Here is a 16,608-nt window from a genome sequence, read left to right on the forward strand (position 1 = left end):
TCTTCTCAGCTGTTTCTCTTTCCCTCTGTCTTTCTCCCCTTCTTTCCCCCAGTCAAGTCTGTCCCATATTCAGCAAGTGAAAATAAAATAAACAATAAAAGGTGAATCAAATGGACCATTACGGCAAGGCTGGGATGGTCAATTTGGTAAAGTAAATCCGTTGGGCATCTTTCTTTGCCTTTAGACAACAATTCTGATGGCAAAAGAGCCAAACGGGACAGGTGCAAAAAAAAAAAAGAAAAAAAAGAAATAAGGTCACTTTCATTAAGCAGAATGAAGTATAAGGTGAAGAAAAACGAAAATATAATGTTCCTCTATGAGGATGCAGGGTCTGCAATGATTACTTTAATTACAATACTTGTGTAAATAGCATATAATACTACTATTATAAACGTTTAGTACTTTATGAAATGAAAAACACTGCTTAACTCTTTCCCCCATTAAGACTTGGTGGCCTCCCCTGAACCCTTCATAACGAGATTTGACATCTCAGTTTATATGAATAAAAATGTGTTTTGGCGACCATTAAAACAGGTTCCAGGTTGTTGCAAGAGTAGACATAGTAACCACTGAGTTCAGAAGAGAGAAACAAGGGTTACGCCTAGTTGTTGGAATAGCTGTTAAGCTTGGTCATACATGTAATAAATATTCAAATTTGCAATGTGTTATATATAAAATATAAGATACTATCAATACAAATAAGTGGAGAAAATATATATTTTTATTGTATTTCTAAATCCAACACCCTAAACACCCCTCGCACAAAGCACAGTACAGACAGAGGTCTCGCCTTCTTTCATGAGATGATGTTTTGGAACATTTCCAGCATGGATGTTAATTCCTGGACCGTCTTACACGAGTCTAAGTAGTTGCTAAGTATAACAATTTTTATTTAAAGTTTTGCTTTAAAATTAGTGTAAAGCAGAGAAGGTGCATTCACTGTAATGTCAATCCTCAGCGCAGCGGAGGAAAGCTGTATCCACAGGATTTTGGAAACATGTAATTAGTATGTACTGATTTAGGGTGAAAGCACAGACAAATTTCCATGCCTGCGTGTTCTACACAGCAAAGCTCCAATATCACAGGGAACAGTAAGGAACACACTGGTGAGACGAGGAGGACTTTAAGAGAAGAGAAAGCGTAATAATTGTAAAAATCAAAAAAAGAAAAAACCAACGGTTATGAATAAAAAACTTGTTCAACATTTTCAGGGTCCTGGAGTCTACCCTGATAGTAATTTTTGTTGGGTTTGTGTTTCATTGGTGCAGATTTTCCAGCAAATTCTGGATCCGATGGCCTCTGTGTTAGATTGTTATACATTTGCGTTTGCACTGGGATCTGAAAAGAAAATCTGCAGAGAGACATTACGAGACAGGTCCTCTTCTCGTCTGGTCAAGAAAAGAAGATGAGTTCGACTCTGAGTCAACACTTGTATATTTAACCTTGAGGGAGGTTTAAGTTAATTGGAAAACACTCTTTGCCTGAGTGCTCTCACCTAACGGCGCGTAAGTAGAGTTATCATAGCTTATCTTCCAAATGTATCATAATCCCACATGACATGCAAGTCAGATTTCATTTAAATCTGATTACTTTCAACTCTCAGAAAAAGCAAAGTATTTGAATTGCATGAACAATATGGCAAGTCATATTACACGCTGCTTTCCTCTTTAGAGATAGTTTTACATAATTTCCCATTCGTTTTGAAATAATGAATAGACAATGGGCTGTATAATTGTGAGAATTTACAATTCAGAGGACTACGTCGCATAATCACCATGCATAATTCAGTGGGCTGAGCGCATAGGTCACCGGTGGCGGTGGCGCAAAAAGTAACTCGGGTCGTCAAACAAACAGTTGGAAATCTACACATTTATCCGTGTGCGACTTGAAACGTTGAGCAGAAATCTCTGTGATGAGGCAACATATACCTTAAAGATCACACAGCAGATACAAGAAAGCGCACGCACAGCATCCAATTATCTACACACCTCTGATGTGACTTTATTCAGCAGTGAGATTGTTTCAATAGAGACTGTAACTTCAGAGGAACTCGGCGATGTGTAAAGAGGCCCTGGCAGTATAAAAACGGTTATTACATTGTTGGCCAGTGAAAGCTACACCTGTATTGAGTGGATCCCTTCTGCCCCTCCAACGTCCTCTGGCCTCACACCTCAGTTTGTGCATATAAATTACATTCCAAAGTGTGTATGGATAGCCCTTGTTCATACCCAAGGTCTCTTGTTTCAAAGGCATGCTAATGTCTTTCACAGTGAAACTCCTCTCAGCGGCTCTCTTCTAACTGCCAGAGCAACTGTGTAGGAGATGATTGGATGATCTTTAGTCATCTTTGCACATGAATATTCAGACATTTTTAATGGCACATATGTAACCACACATCCTAAACAAAGAAGGATTCGGTTCACAGTGTTCCCTTTTTTTCCTCCTTTTACTTCCTTTTACTTAAAACATTGTATGCTTGTGTTAATTGCTAAATGAATCTTTCAGTACACTCCTGCGCTATTTGAAAGATTCACAATGTGTTAGCGCTCGCTAGTTACGCACTTATCGCTTTCTTGTTCTTTGGGCGTCCTGTGTTTCATCATCGAGGAGTTCAGCTCTGTATTTGGGTTTAGCGTCCCCTCAAGCAATTAATTAATGCTACAGTGGAAACAGCCGATGGATTTGGTCATGAATATTCAATTCTACTTCTTGCATATCATTTCTCATGCAGCGTTGTAACACTGCACTTTGGTGAGGCAGCCATCAGGGCTTCAAAGTCAGTGGAGACAGGGAGTTTGTATGGTTCATATCTGCCCCTGTGTGAACAGTATAGCTGTTTCCTGCTGTGCACGACAAACCCAGAGTTAACACGATGTCAGTGTGAAATATTATTGCGTTCTAATGTGACTAATTTTATACTTTATTAGTGAAGCTAGTTTTTCCTTTGTTATTAAATGCACCTTCCTTTGCTTTATACTTAACATCACATAATTATTTAAATTATATATTTACTTTCCTTAAGAAAAGATCAACTGAGACAAGCTTCATTCCACTTTAAAATGTATTCTTAACATTTAAGTTATTTTTTTCTTAAATTGCTTCTACAACAGCAAATAAATAAAGTATTTGTTTAAAGTTTAAGATCTGTTTTTTTTTTTTTGACTCAGTATTGCTCTACACATTCTCGCTACTATGGACTGTGGAGCATAATGTGAAATGCATTAAGAACTGAAAAAAGAAAATACAGAAATTGAGACATAGAGAGAAACTAATAGAAAACAGGAAAAAGAGTTTGGAAAATTAAAGGTAAAGTGAACACATTTTGGAATTATTGCAACAACTGAAAACAGCTTCATCATTTTATGAATAGTTACATAAAATAACATAAAAGTCTATACATTTTATGATTTTGGGTATTTATTTATTCCAAACATTTATATATTTCCTACTTTGAATTTTGTCAGTTTTAACCCTCCATACACACTCTGCTTTAAAATGTTTTGAACTATAATCCCAGAGACTGTTTTAATGTTACGCATGTTTATTAATGGCATGTTTCGAGAGGGGGTGCTGTCATATCTGTTAGGCTTACGCATGTCACAATGTGGTTAAATACATTCAGGAAATAGCAGGCACAAGCACTGTTTACCATATCTAATAGAAAATAAATATACAATTATAATGTAACTATTCAAATGACTTCTACCTTCTTTGTTCCCCTCTTCATGTGCATTCATGTGTGTTGCATTGGTAGGCAACCTCATTTCATTAGTGTAGCATTTATGAAAATGATATAATGAAATCACTGAAATGCCAACACGGGCCTGTTAATAACGCTTGAACTGCATCTGTACAGACATTCGAGTCACGTCGCGAATGAAGTTACAGCAGATCGACTTGACGAACTGACAAAAGCAGGAAATCCTTCTATTGCTGGAGGTGTGTATGGCTTTGATTAGGAAAAGAAATGGTTTTTAAAAAGTCTGAAACCTGTGAATGTGGCTTTTTAAACTCTGTAAAGAGGTAAGTTTAAGCAGCATTACTGAAAATATTGTTGTAGTTTAACAGCAGTAGAGTAGACAGTGAATGAATCAAAAAGGCATACAGAGCACACAACAGTGAAGGAAACAAATGAAAAGTAAACAAACCTGACAAGCCAGTAAGAAATACTGAGTTTGGATTGAAGCTGATTAACTTACCTGCAGATTTGCTATTTTGTAGCCACCTAGTTTCACTCGCCTGAAACACAATCCTTTCTCGGCTGACGTTTCAAATCCTTGTAAGCGAGAGTAAGAGTTACAGTCCTCTTACTTTACCGCTGCAACCAACAGGCTTCACGTGTTGTCATCATCCCGCGGCTGCTGCTGTGCTTTTATACCGGTTTCAACTTGCAAAATTATACCTTTGACCTCAAGTAAGCCTGACATTCCTTGAAAGTAAAATCTTGTATGTGGAGAGCAGTGCTTTGATTTTGCAATGGTAAAAGAAGACTTTGTATTAATAAAAGTTTAATGGAATCCCTAGCATGGATGTTGAGGGAGGGGAAGAAGAAAGCAGTGAATAATGTATCTCCATGCAGAAGATTAATGAATATGTTCATATATTCATTTATTAATTTATACACGTGATTTACAATTTAACTTGCCCTTATACTTGCCATTACTTAAAGCATATCTCTTTTAGCCCGTCATTAAATCTGTAACATTAAATCTCTGCACAACTTTCTCAGCTGTAGGATTGTGATTGTTTAAGCTTTTGCAGCATAATAAGTAGTTTACGTTATTTCTGTCATAGTGAAACCTTTAAAAGTAGATCTTTATAGTCTAGTTTTTTAACAGTTTGAATCACCTTATGTAGCCTCCTTCCTTTATCTCCACCTCTGTATTCCTATGTCTCATTCACATCTGAAGATGAACCAGGGGGAAGCCGGATAAACAGAGCAAAAAAGTTCTGCAAAGTTTCGCAAAACAAAGGAGAAAAAAAGAAATGCCAGTTGAGGAGCTACTGCTCGTGCTTCAGGCAGTTGGGGTCACATGCCAGAGGGACTAAACGTGGGCTGAAAAATGTTACCGGTGATAAATAAACATTATTTAAAAGATCTGTCAGCTCCTGTTAGAACGTAGCCGTGGTTCATTTGTTTCGCTGCTCTGAGGGTATAAGGAATATTTAATCACTCTTCTGAATGACATGAATAATCACAGATACCGTTCTCTGGGAGCCACGCACACACACACACACGGTGATGACTCGTGCACTGGTGTTTAAAATTTGCATGCTAACTATTTAAATTTGTGTGCATTTGAAAAACAATGTGAAGTTTAAATGTTACATACTCTTACTTGAGAATAATTGCACATAGCACAACAGTTATATTTTAATAATAATGACCAAGTGAAAGGACATTTGCAGAATCCTCAGTGGCCTATTAATCTACGTAGATAGTTGTGGTATCAATATTGTTTTTCTGTCACATATAAATAATACTTCTACAAACAACTTTATACTCCATGAGTCTAAATGTTAAGACTCGGCATGCTAATTTGTTGCGATAAAAGCACTGAAAGCAGGACTATAACTAACAAAACAGGAAATAAAAGCATGCAGCCACTCCGCTCCATATTGATTTGGATGCGCATCGTAAACAAATCTCTAACAATAACAGCAAAGTGAAGCTAATGAGCTGAAATATCATAAGGATTAATATAATTCACATATGTTCCAAACCATAATATCTGGAAATCTCTAATAACTTTAAAGACACTTATGATACTAGTTGTCGACACTTCTTCTTACTGTCACCGGTGATCTGACAAATCTCGGATTTCCTTTTGCTGCCAGTCTGTTCAAGTTTTGGTGGAAATGTTAGTACTCCCAGCGAGTGAAGAAGGTGTTCAGGCAACAAAGACTAAAGTGAACATACTGTACCTTAGGCTGATTACACCAGTGCATGTTTGCGCTGCAGCTGCAGTAGGTTAAAGTAAGGACTGCTAGTGACAGCGATCCTGTGGCAGGAAAAGGAGCCATGTTGTAATGTGAACCCCCTAAGATTCGACTTAGACTTAAGCACATGATTCTGGAGAGCAGGTAAAAGTTCTCGAGTCTTTACTTGAAAAAAGAAAGGTTCAGTACACTGACTCTAAATTGAACAGGTCAAACAAAACCACAGGGAGCAGGCGGAGGCAAAGACCAGGAGAACAGTTAGAGCGAGTGAGAATCGGAGACTAAAACGAGAGAAGAAATGCTGGAATGCTTGACATGTGGGAAGAAGACGGTGTGGCGACTGGAAAATTGGAAGGAGAACTAAATTAAGGTGCAGCACAGCAATCACAAAAGTAGGAAATACAAGAACAGGAAGTGAAGGACCTGAAATAAGAAAGTAGTACTGCCTTCAGCCCAAATACAATGTAGCAAAGCTTTTTAAAGCAGAAAAGATGGTGAATCAGAGACTTTGTTATGACACCGATGTGCATCATACAGCTCATTTACTGCATGCACTGCCTTTTTAATAAAGCCGTGTTTATATATACGCCAGTGTTGATGGGTTAATGGGCTGGCATTACATAGTGCTTTTCTACTCTTAGTGACGCTTTAATCTAAAAGATTTATTCAATTGCACATTCATTCAGTGCTTCAGAGAGTTTATCCACCTCTCATCCAGAGCTGATTTAGAATCGCCAATTAACCTAACATGCATGTCTTTGGACATAACACACAGACAAACCCGATACGGAAAAAAATAATACAAAAAGAACAACACACGACATCGGCTCCCACGTGAGCGGGCAACGCATTTTTGCTTTCTTTGCACTAACTTTTGTCCTCGTTGCATTAGCCTGAGTGTAAACCCAGTCCAGTCCCCGCTGTGCTCCTCCACACTCAGCAAAAGATGTCATGCCAGTCTCTTGCCCATTGGCACACATGACACCTGCTAGTTGGCATGGTGACATCTGAGCCTCTGGGACGACCAAAGGGGCATCTGTTCAGCAGACAGAGGGGCTGAACGGGTTGCCCTTGACAACAGCCTTCTGAGAAGGCCTTGGCATCTGCACACAAACTGGAAAAATGAGAAGGGTTTTCACAGTATGACTGGGAAATGATTTGCTGGTGTAATCCTACAATAGTCTGTGTTATGTAACATTCTATCTATCTATCTATCTATCTATCTATCTATCTATCTATCTATCTATCTATCTATCTATCTATCTATCTATCTATCTATCTATCTATCTATCTATCTATCTATCTATCTATCTATCTATCTATCTATCTATCTATCTATCTATCTATCTATCTATCTATCTATCTATCTATCTATCTATCTATCTATCTATCTATCTATCTATCTAGTCATGCACTCACAAAAACTCTCACAGGGCTGGACTTCAGTTTCTTCTCTTACAGACTTGTAAGACTGGGGACTACTATGATAAACTCTGATTAATCTAATTTGCAGTACATCATGTTCTCCCATAACCTCAGTTGCAAAATAATGGATTTATGCTGTTGGTTTAAAGAGAAGGAACCAAAATAATTTATAATCATGCTGTCGTAAGTGCAAACACACCAACAAGGATTTTGAGTATTTGCTTCGAGGACACAGCGTGCCCACTTAACTCTTTCTTTGCTTCACTCGCACCTGGTCCTACAGATTTCCTATTGATCCATTGATTTAGCAGCCTTGTACTTTGTAGAACACATTATCCTGATGTATCGCTGGATTTTACTTAATTTTATGATAACTGCAGAAAGATTTCATCAGTTAGTTTGATGATTTCAACATTGAGTTATAAGTTAATTACTTTCTCCTAATTTGTTACAGCAGGAGTTTGTTCTTAAAAATATTTATACGCGATCATTTTCAGTAAAATAAGCATCAGGTTCTGATTAAATCAATATTACAGATGTCTATATATAAGAGAATAAATGTGTTGTAGTTTTAAGTGTTGCACATGCAGTCTTCTCCTTTTTTTAACCTTCACCAAGTGCTTAAACAGCATTTTATTCTTATTTCAGTCCCCGGGAATCCATTCACAGTGAGTTTAATATCTTTTTTTGCAATATGTGGCACAGTGATGGATTATCTTGATTGTAGATTCAAGCGTTGACAAGAATAAGAGTGGGGGTGAGAAACAGGATAAACCATCTTCTGGTGGCGTTTGTCCAACTTCCCAGAGCTACTAAAGCAGGACAATAAATCTTCTGAATGCATATTTAACACTGAATCAATATACAGTGTAGCTTGAAGGTAACCTGCTTTTTGTTTAAATTTGTTATTCAAATGCAGGCTGGTGTGGCAGCATTTGTCCATCCACGACTCTTTTTTATGGTTCACTGGTGATCTGTGAGCTATGGTAAAAAGAGGAGAACAAACACAACTGTGTTCCTATATAAAGGTCATCGCTTTAAAGCAAATTAGTTATCACAAAAATGTCATCAAAGTACAAAGCTCAGCTGATCTTAAGGTGTTAAAGTCTTTTAACCTTCAAACTCAAAATGAAAGTTTCCAGGCCTAAGCAATATTTTACAAAAAGCAGAAAAAATTAGTAAGCGTATTATTATTTTTTCATTAAGATGCCAAATTAAAGCAATTTACTTGCGTTCCTCTATAGAAAAAAGAGTTGAGGTGGTTAAATGTTATGCTTGATAACCCTCTGGAGTTAATAGATGGCCGATGCATCCAAATCACATACCTGATTTGTCTAGCTGTGTCTCTAGCGACAAAGCTAGAGAGGCTAAAGAAGTGATAGCGGATGTATTCGACAAAGGATGGGGAACATGGAGCTGCCTGGCAAGAGGAAAAGAGGAAGATAATAGGAAGAACTGATGGGAGATCAGTGTGTGAGGCAAGCTGCTTTTGGTCTACTTTCGCTGCTCTGAGATCAGTTACTGTGGTGGTATGAAAATGCAGCTAGCATTAGCAAGTAAACAGGTTCAGTAATTTAGCATCGCAACAGATGAGTTTCCTCTTGCTAATCACTTATGTGACGTAGAGGAGATGGAATGTGAAAACTTGTTCATTAAATGCACCCCAGTTACACTTGTTGATCCCTAATTATGCGATAAATAAAACTAAAGTTTCCATCATTGTTATTTTATTGACTTTGGATTGAATTCAGACCTGTTGCTCAGGGTTATCTTTCTAGGGATTTTCTTAAAAATGCAAATCAAAAACCATCTATACCTTGAAGCGTTGGGTTTCACACTTTCACACTTAGCAACCTACATCCCAGAAGACTGCTGCTCATAGAGGAAGACGTGTGAAACATGCACACTGCACACAGAAAGGCTCCAGCTGAAGATGCCTGCAAAATTAAGAGATAAAACTTTTAAAACCTGAATTGATACGAAAAGAATCTTTTGGGGATAGAATATGTGAAGGGCCGTATATATTTCTTGTATTCATTTCCATTTTATTTTCTGTGGATGATCAACACAGAGGTTTTGCACATACAGTGTATAAATGATGAGCTGATATAAATGACACATGATCAGTAATTTATAATCGGTAAGTCCTAGGAGTACTGCACCCCCTGGACAAATCCCTTGATGAGACATTTTCTGATGTTCTTTTGTCTCAAAACATGCTTGGGTTCAAATAAAGAGAAGAACCAGCTAGTTTCAATTTAACAACTGCTACCCAATAAATACTAATGTTTAGCTGAGTCACTGAAATTCTAATTTGTTTTATTAGATGTGCATCATATAATGCACATGCACACACTGTAAAATTAACAATGCGGAAACATGAATATTTTTTGCACTACAGTAATTTGATAAAAGACTCCGGGAGGAATTTCTTTCCACCCGAGCATGGTGTTGCGGGATTATGATGACCTGCTCTGTTAACAAGGTGGTGTGGCGACAAATCAGAGCTGCTAATGACTTAAGGAGCATATCAGCTATGGCTCGTTTGCTGAACGGTAAAGAGCGCAGTGCCTGGAATTTCTGCTTTAATTAGAGGTCGGCTAAAACACCGGTCCCCCTGGTACTGACACATTACCACTGCTCGTATGCTTGGGTCTATTAGTGCTTAAAACACCTCCACACGGGCTGCAGGTTATCCCACAGCTGTCTGGTAAATGATGTATATTAGAGCAATGTTTTTGAAGTATTCTAATGACATGGCCTGTCCGTGTACATGACAGCTGAGGAGTGTAATGCACGTCCTGCACTTTGCAATCGCTCTATGAAGGTGTAGGCTGAGATCTGCGTGTAGGTCATAAGTTCACCTTCATTTGTGAGCAGATGTTCACATTTTTACACGGGGGGGAAAAAAGGCAGTCAGAGATCCTCTCAATCAAGCTCTGATCAAGCACAAAGTCGGATTCGACTGTAAATAATACATGACTTGCCTTCTAACATACATTCCCCACTGGGACACTGAAGAGAGGGAGCAGGTTCAAACATCTTTCCTCGCCTTCAAAAGTCCTGCCTTCATCTTAGCTACTGCCAGAGTTTCTGACACTACTTGGAAATATCAGGAAGGAGTGACTGTTAAAGGGCAATGTCACTCATTTCAAAGCAAGTTTTTCTCTCCTCTGGAGACCATTAAATAAGTATTTTCTATACATTACATGGAATATAGGCTAAAGGACTGCTGAACCATATTTAGAGAATTTTAATGAATGGTTTTATTATCAAATTCATGCTTCTGACACAGGACCGCCAACTTAACATAAAAGCACATCTTTACAATGACCCTTGGACTATTGTGTTTATTAAGATTATCTATAAGCACCATTTCCAGTTAGTCTCAGACAATCTCGATTGATGCGGCATGGTAAACGGTGTAATAGATGGCAGTTTATGTAAGAATATGGTTAGTAAAGCCTGTGAATGGTCCCAGAAAGGATGATAAACGGTTGGGTGAAATGGTGTGCTAATTTACAAACGCTAGTGAAGCAAAGGGCCGACCCAGTGATGCTGAGAAGACTTGGTTTGGAAATTGTCCTTCTGTTACTGCTCTTCTGTAAGATGATGTTATTGAACCTAACCAACTGAGCAGTGGTGAAAAATGATTTCTTCCCTGCCAGTGTAGTAACTTTGCAAAGAATGCAAAATGCTAATTGAAGTCTATGTTAACTTTTTTTTCTGCAAATCCCGGTCATTTGATTAGAATAACATAATATCCCCTCTTCTTTGACTGTGAATGGAGTCTCAAGCACAGAAAGCAGGCGGCACAGTAGAAGTCACAGTGCTGCTGCTCTTTGGCTGGTGATAAAGATTCAGCCTGTTCCTTTAGCTCCAAGTGTAGCCATGTGTATAATTGCTCTGGGACTGGAAATGCACCATGCGTGAATATAAAGGAAGAGCCATTTAATAGGAAACACTGTCCAAACAACATAGCTCCGGTTTGTCTAAATGTCCCATGTCACCGAGAAGCTGCAGAGGACGGAGAAAGGTTCATGATAGCAGAAGCAAATGGTGAGCGTGATGGGAGAAGGCAGAGAAGAACAACAGGCAACGTGAAAAGTGATGGAGGAAATCTAATCAACACAGACTGTTAAAAACAAATAATATGTTGGTAGATTTAAAGTATGCACTGTGCTCAGTGTTTAACTCATTGTTCTCCTTTGCTGATATGAACATTTTCTTGCTCCCCAACATTGACTCTCATTTTAGCCATGCTGTAGGCGTCGCTAAACCCTCTTAGGAAATAGGTTTGTAACTGCTCAATATTACACTGACTGAACACTTTATTAGGTACACCTTGGATCACTGGCCCCCTTTTGCCTGCCTAATTATTCATACCATAGATTCAGCAAAGCGCTTGAACCATTACTCAGAGATTCTAGTTGTTTAGTTGACATGATAACATCACGTAGTCGGTGCAGATTTGTTGGCTGCACATCCATGATGTGAATCTACAGTTCTACGACTGTGGAGGCCACTTGAGTAAAGTGAACGCACTGTAGAGCCAGTTTGAGCTCTGTGTGCCATCCTGCCGAAAGCAGCCCTCAGAGGACCATTACCAATAACAGTATTTTATAGGCAGTCACTATCTATTGTGAGTATAAATAGTAGGTCGGTGAATGCAATTAGCCATCACAGAGAATGACAAACATTATACTACCTATAGATGCTTAATATAGCATTATATCTGTCATCATCATATTTTAGAGATGTTACTTGGTTGACATTTTCAGCAGCATTAGAATAATTTCAAACATTTCATATTAGTTTCTTCCTGAAAACCCACTCATATCCCAGCCTTTAACCTGAGGAGGGCAGTGCATCAAACTGTTGATCTCTAAAAATTTAAATAAATTAAACCTCACCTGAAAAGAACAAATACAAAATAAACAGGAGAGATGAATGACAGCGAGTACAGGCAGTGGATTGTAGGAGTGGGAAACGTGGGCTTAGTACGATTTGTGTCGAGTGGCTGAATGTAAATGTGTCATCGATCGTTTGATCCAGGCAAACGGAGAATCTGCTCATATTGATCTGCACAAGGCCAAGGGCAGGATGAGGTTAAACCTAAGACACTGACCTCTGCCACCTTGACCTTGGCCCAAAGCCAGAAAACTGCCCTTTAACCTGTATCGCGTGACCTTTGACCAGCCCAGATGTGACCTGAACACAATGTTTTGGTGGGTGGCTTTGCTGCCTTTCTCCCTGACGCCGCTACCTGAGCCGAAAGGAACATCTTCCGAAAACCCGGGAGGAACGAGGGGGTGTTAAAATAGGCAAAGAGGTTTAACTTGAGTGCAACTTCCCCCACAAGATGTGATCACAGTCTCAGAGCCGAGAGACAATGAGAGAGAAAGGGTGAGAGCACAAAGAGGTAAGAATCTCTTCTCCACACTTAAGAGGCACTTGTAAGGTTACTAGCTGCTCAGTGCTATTGATTTGGTAATTTAATTACAAGACCATGCATTAAACAGACATACACAAGCACCGACATGGTGATGGATCACAGCATCAAGCGGCTTTCACATCCTTAGTTAGCGCACTTCAGAGGACGATTCTTCAGCAAATTGCTCTCACTCAGTTGCGCTTTGCTGAGTCCTTCAGCTCTCACACTACAGCGAGTCGTGTGATTACTTGTTTGAGACATTTTGAGACTTTAACCTGACCCAGTATGAGAGTGGATGAGGCTGTTTAGGGGTACTTGATTATAGTTCACTTTCTGTTTATATCGTGCTGTGTTTTGAGTTTTGTGTCTCTTATTTTGAAGATTGTTCATATTGTTGTTTTGTTTCTGTGTATATCTAAAAAAGTCCAACTCTTAACTCTGTTAAGGGAGAACGGGAGAGGCTCGACATTCTGTTAAATATCTAGACAACAATAACTGATAAATATAATGGTACTTACTGTAAATGGCATCCTTCTATTCAATTTGAGCACTTTCTACTACAAGACAAGGCAAGTTTCTTTATATTGCATGTTTCAAATGCTACAGTCAGTCACTGTGTTTTACAAGATAAAACACCCAACCAAACAAAAGAATAGTAATAATAACAGGAACAACCATAAAATGAATAATTAAAACAACAGCAACACTGGTGGTTAATTAAAAGCAGCTGTAAAAGCTTCGTTTTAAAAATAGCTAGGTTTGGAGATGATCTGTGAAGGTGATCATGGAGACCTTGGAGACCTTTAGTCTCATCTTCCTCCCCTCTCTCCAAACCAGTCACAGCAGATGGCTGCTCATCCCAGAACTTGGTTCTGCTTGAGGTTTCTTCCTGTTAAAAGGGAGTTTTTCCTTCCCGCTGTCGCCAGGTGATCTCACAGGAGGTCGTCTGATTGTTTTACTCTACTGTAAGGTCTTTATTAAAATAAAACTATTTGGAGCTATGTAAATAAAACTGAAACTGAATTAAATTAAACATCTCAGATAACTATGACTATAAACAATTACCTATACTTTTAATTCATTTCTGTATTTTACTGGAAGCCAATGCATGGAGGTGGGAATATGCTTTTCAATTCAATTCAATTCAATTTTATTTATATAGCGCCAAATCACAACATAAGTCGCCTCAAGGCGCTTCATAGATACAGAGAAAAACCCAACAATCATATGACCCCCTATGAGCAAGCACTTTGGCAACAGTGGGAAGGAAAAACTCCCTTTTAACAGGAAGAAACCTCCGGCAGAACCAGGCTCAGGGAGGGGCGGCCATCTGCTGCGACCGGTTGGGGTGAGAGAAGGAAGACAGGATAGAAGACATGCTGTGGAAGAGAGACAGAGGTTAATAACAGATATGATTCAATGCAGAGAGGTCTGTTAATACATAGTGAGCGAGAAAGGTGACTGGAAAGGAAAAACTCAATGCATCATGGGAATCCCCCGGCAGCCTATGTCTATTGCAGCATAACTAAGGGAGGATTCAGGGTCACCTGGTCCAGCCCTAACTATATGCTTTAGCAAAAAGGAAAGTTTTAAGCCTAATCTTGAAAGTAGAGATAGTGTCTGTCTCCCGAATCCAAACTGGAAGCTGGTTCCACAGAAGAGGGGCCTGAAAACTGAAGGCTCTCCCTCCCATTCTACTTTTAAATACTCTACTGTAGGAACAGCAAGTAGGCCTGCAGAGCGAGAGCGAAGTGCTCTAATAGGGTGATATGGTACTACAAGGTCATTAAGATAAGATGGGGCCTGATTATTTAAGACCTTGTATGTGAGGAGCAGGATTTTGAATTCAATTCTGGATTTAACAGGAAGCCAATGAAGGGAAGCCAAAACAGGAGAAATATGCTCTCTCTTTCTAGTCCCTGTCAGTACTCTTGCTGCAGCATTTTGGATTAGCTGAAGGCTTTTCAGTGAGTTTTTTGGACATCCTGATAATAATGAATTACAGTAGGCCAGCCTGGAAATAATAAATGCATGAACTAGTTTTTCAGCGTCACTCTGAGACAGGATATTTCTAATTTTAGAGATGTTGCGCAAATGGAAGAACGCAGTCTTACATATTTGTTTAATATGTGCATTGAAGGACATGTCCTGGTCAAAAATGACTCCAAGGTTCCTCACAGCGTTACTGGAGGCCAAGGTAATGCCATCCAGAGTAAGAATCTGGTTAGATACCATATTTCTAGGCTTTTCAGGGCCGAGTACAATAACCTCAGTTTTATCTGAATTAAGAAGCAGAAAGTTAGCGGCCATCCAGGTCTTTATGTCTTTAAGACATTCCTGCAGTTTAACTAATTGGTGTGTGTTATCTGGCTTCATGGACAGATAGAGCTGGGTGTCATCTGCATAGCAGTGAAAATGTATGCTATGTCTTCTAATGATGCTGCTTTCTCTTCATGTTTTTTTTTTTAAATTCTAGCAAGTCTCATTTACCCAACATCACACACACACACACACACACACACACACACACACACACACACACACACACACACACACACACACACACGCACCACATTTATGGAGCGTTTTCTTCTATGCTGAGTGGAGGAAATACCAACTGATCATCTGACCTCCTGATTGTCTACCATCTGAGCCACATTTAAGAAAGTTTACATCAGCAGAAATCCAGAACTTTATAGTTTGTTTATATTTATATTATTTTCATTCTAATCACCCTTTGCGTATCGGGACAGGTTGTAAGGTAAATGTAGGTGAGGCTGACATTAATTTTTCTTAAATGTTGTTTTATTTATTTATTTTTTTAATGAAGTTTAAACTCTATAGGGTTTAATAGGTATATTATGTTTAATCAAGTGTTAAAAAATAACAAATTTCTTCACCTCCTTCTGCCTAAAGACATGCTTCTTTAATATCTATTTTTACAGCTCACTGGTGCCAGAAAACAGCATCTGTCTCTAATGTGGGGTCACATCACTATACCAAAAGACACAAGACTGGTATCAATCTTGTCAGTGCCTTTTGTTAAGAAAGCACGTTTACTAAAACTTGAAACTGTTCTTTTATGTTGGGGCAAATTTTCGCCTTTAAAACAAAATGGCAGTTAGACAGACACCATAGACCGTGAGATCCAGTAAAGCGAGAAGGACCTTCTCATTGCCTCTGTCCAAGTATATGTGCAGTACGTGTTATGTGATCGTGCAAGACAATCTTCTTACCTGCATGAATTCAGCGTGAATGTGTTTTTTTCCAAGAAAGCTTTAGGTTGCTCTGTGTAGGTGTGTGTAGGTGGTGGGTTATTGATTGCTACCACCACCACCAACCTTAGCCAAGGGAAGGAAACGCCTGAGTCTTTAATAAATGACAGTAATAGTAAATGAATTTGTTAGGTAAGAACAGATGATGACCACATTAAAAGGGAAAATTTGTTTCAGTTAGTGAAATTACGCACTCACAGGCTGCACTTTGATTATGCTAAGGCTCGCTGCATGTGGTATAAGGCAGTAATGACTAAGGCAATTAACTCAACTGATCTTTTCAGTAACACCTGCAGCACAGGGGGCTCAATCACATTTTTTTCTGTACAAAACAAGGAACAATTTCCATGCTACTAATTGTCTAGTTAGGAGGTCCCGGAGTGCTCAAGTCTTCGTATTGTAAGTTCACAGCCCCGTCCCATCTCCAGTCGTTCCACATTGTGTGCTTATTGCCTTTATCAATCTACAGGAGCCCAGAACAAAGACCTTCGTGTTCAAACAGCAATTACTCGCTCATCTCCCGAGGCATCAGCA

The sequence above is a fragment of the Aulonocara stuartgranti genome, assembly GCF_965226115.1.
Source record: "Aulonocara stuartgranti genome assembly, chromosome: 16".
Taxonomy (NCBI): Eukaryota; Metazoa; Chordata; class Actinopteri; order Cichliformes; family Cichlidae; genus Aulonocara; species Aulonocara stuartgranti.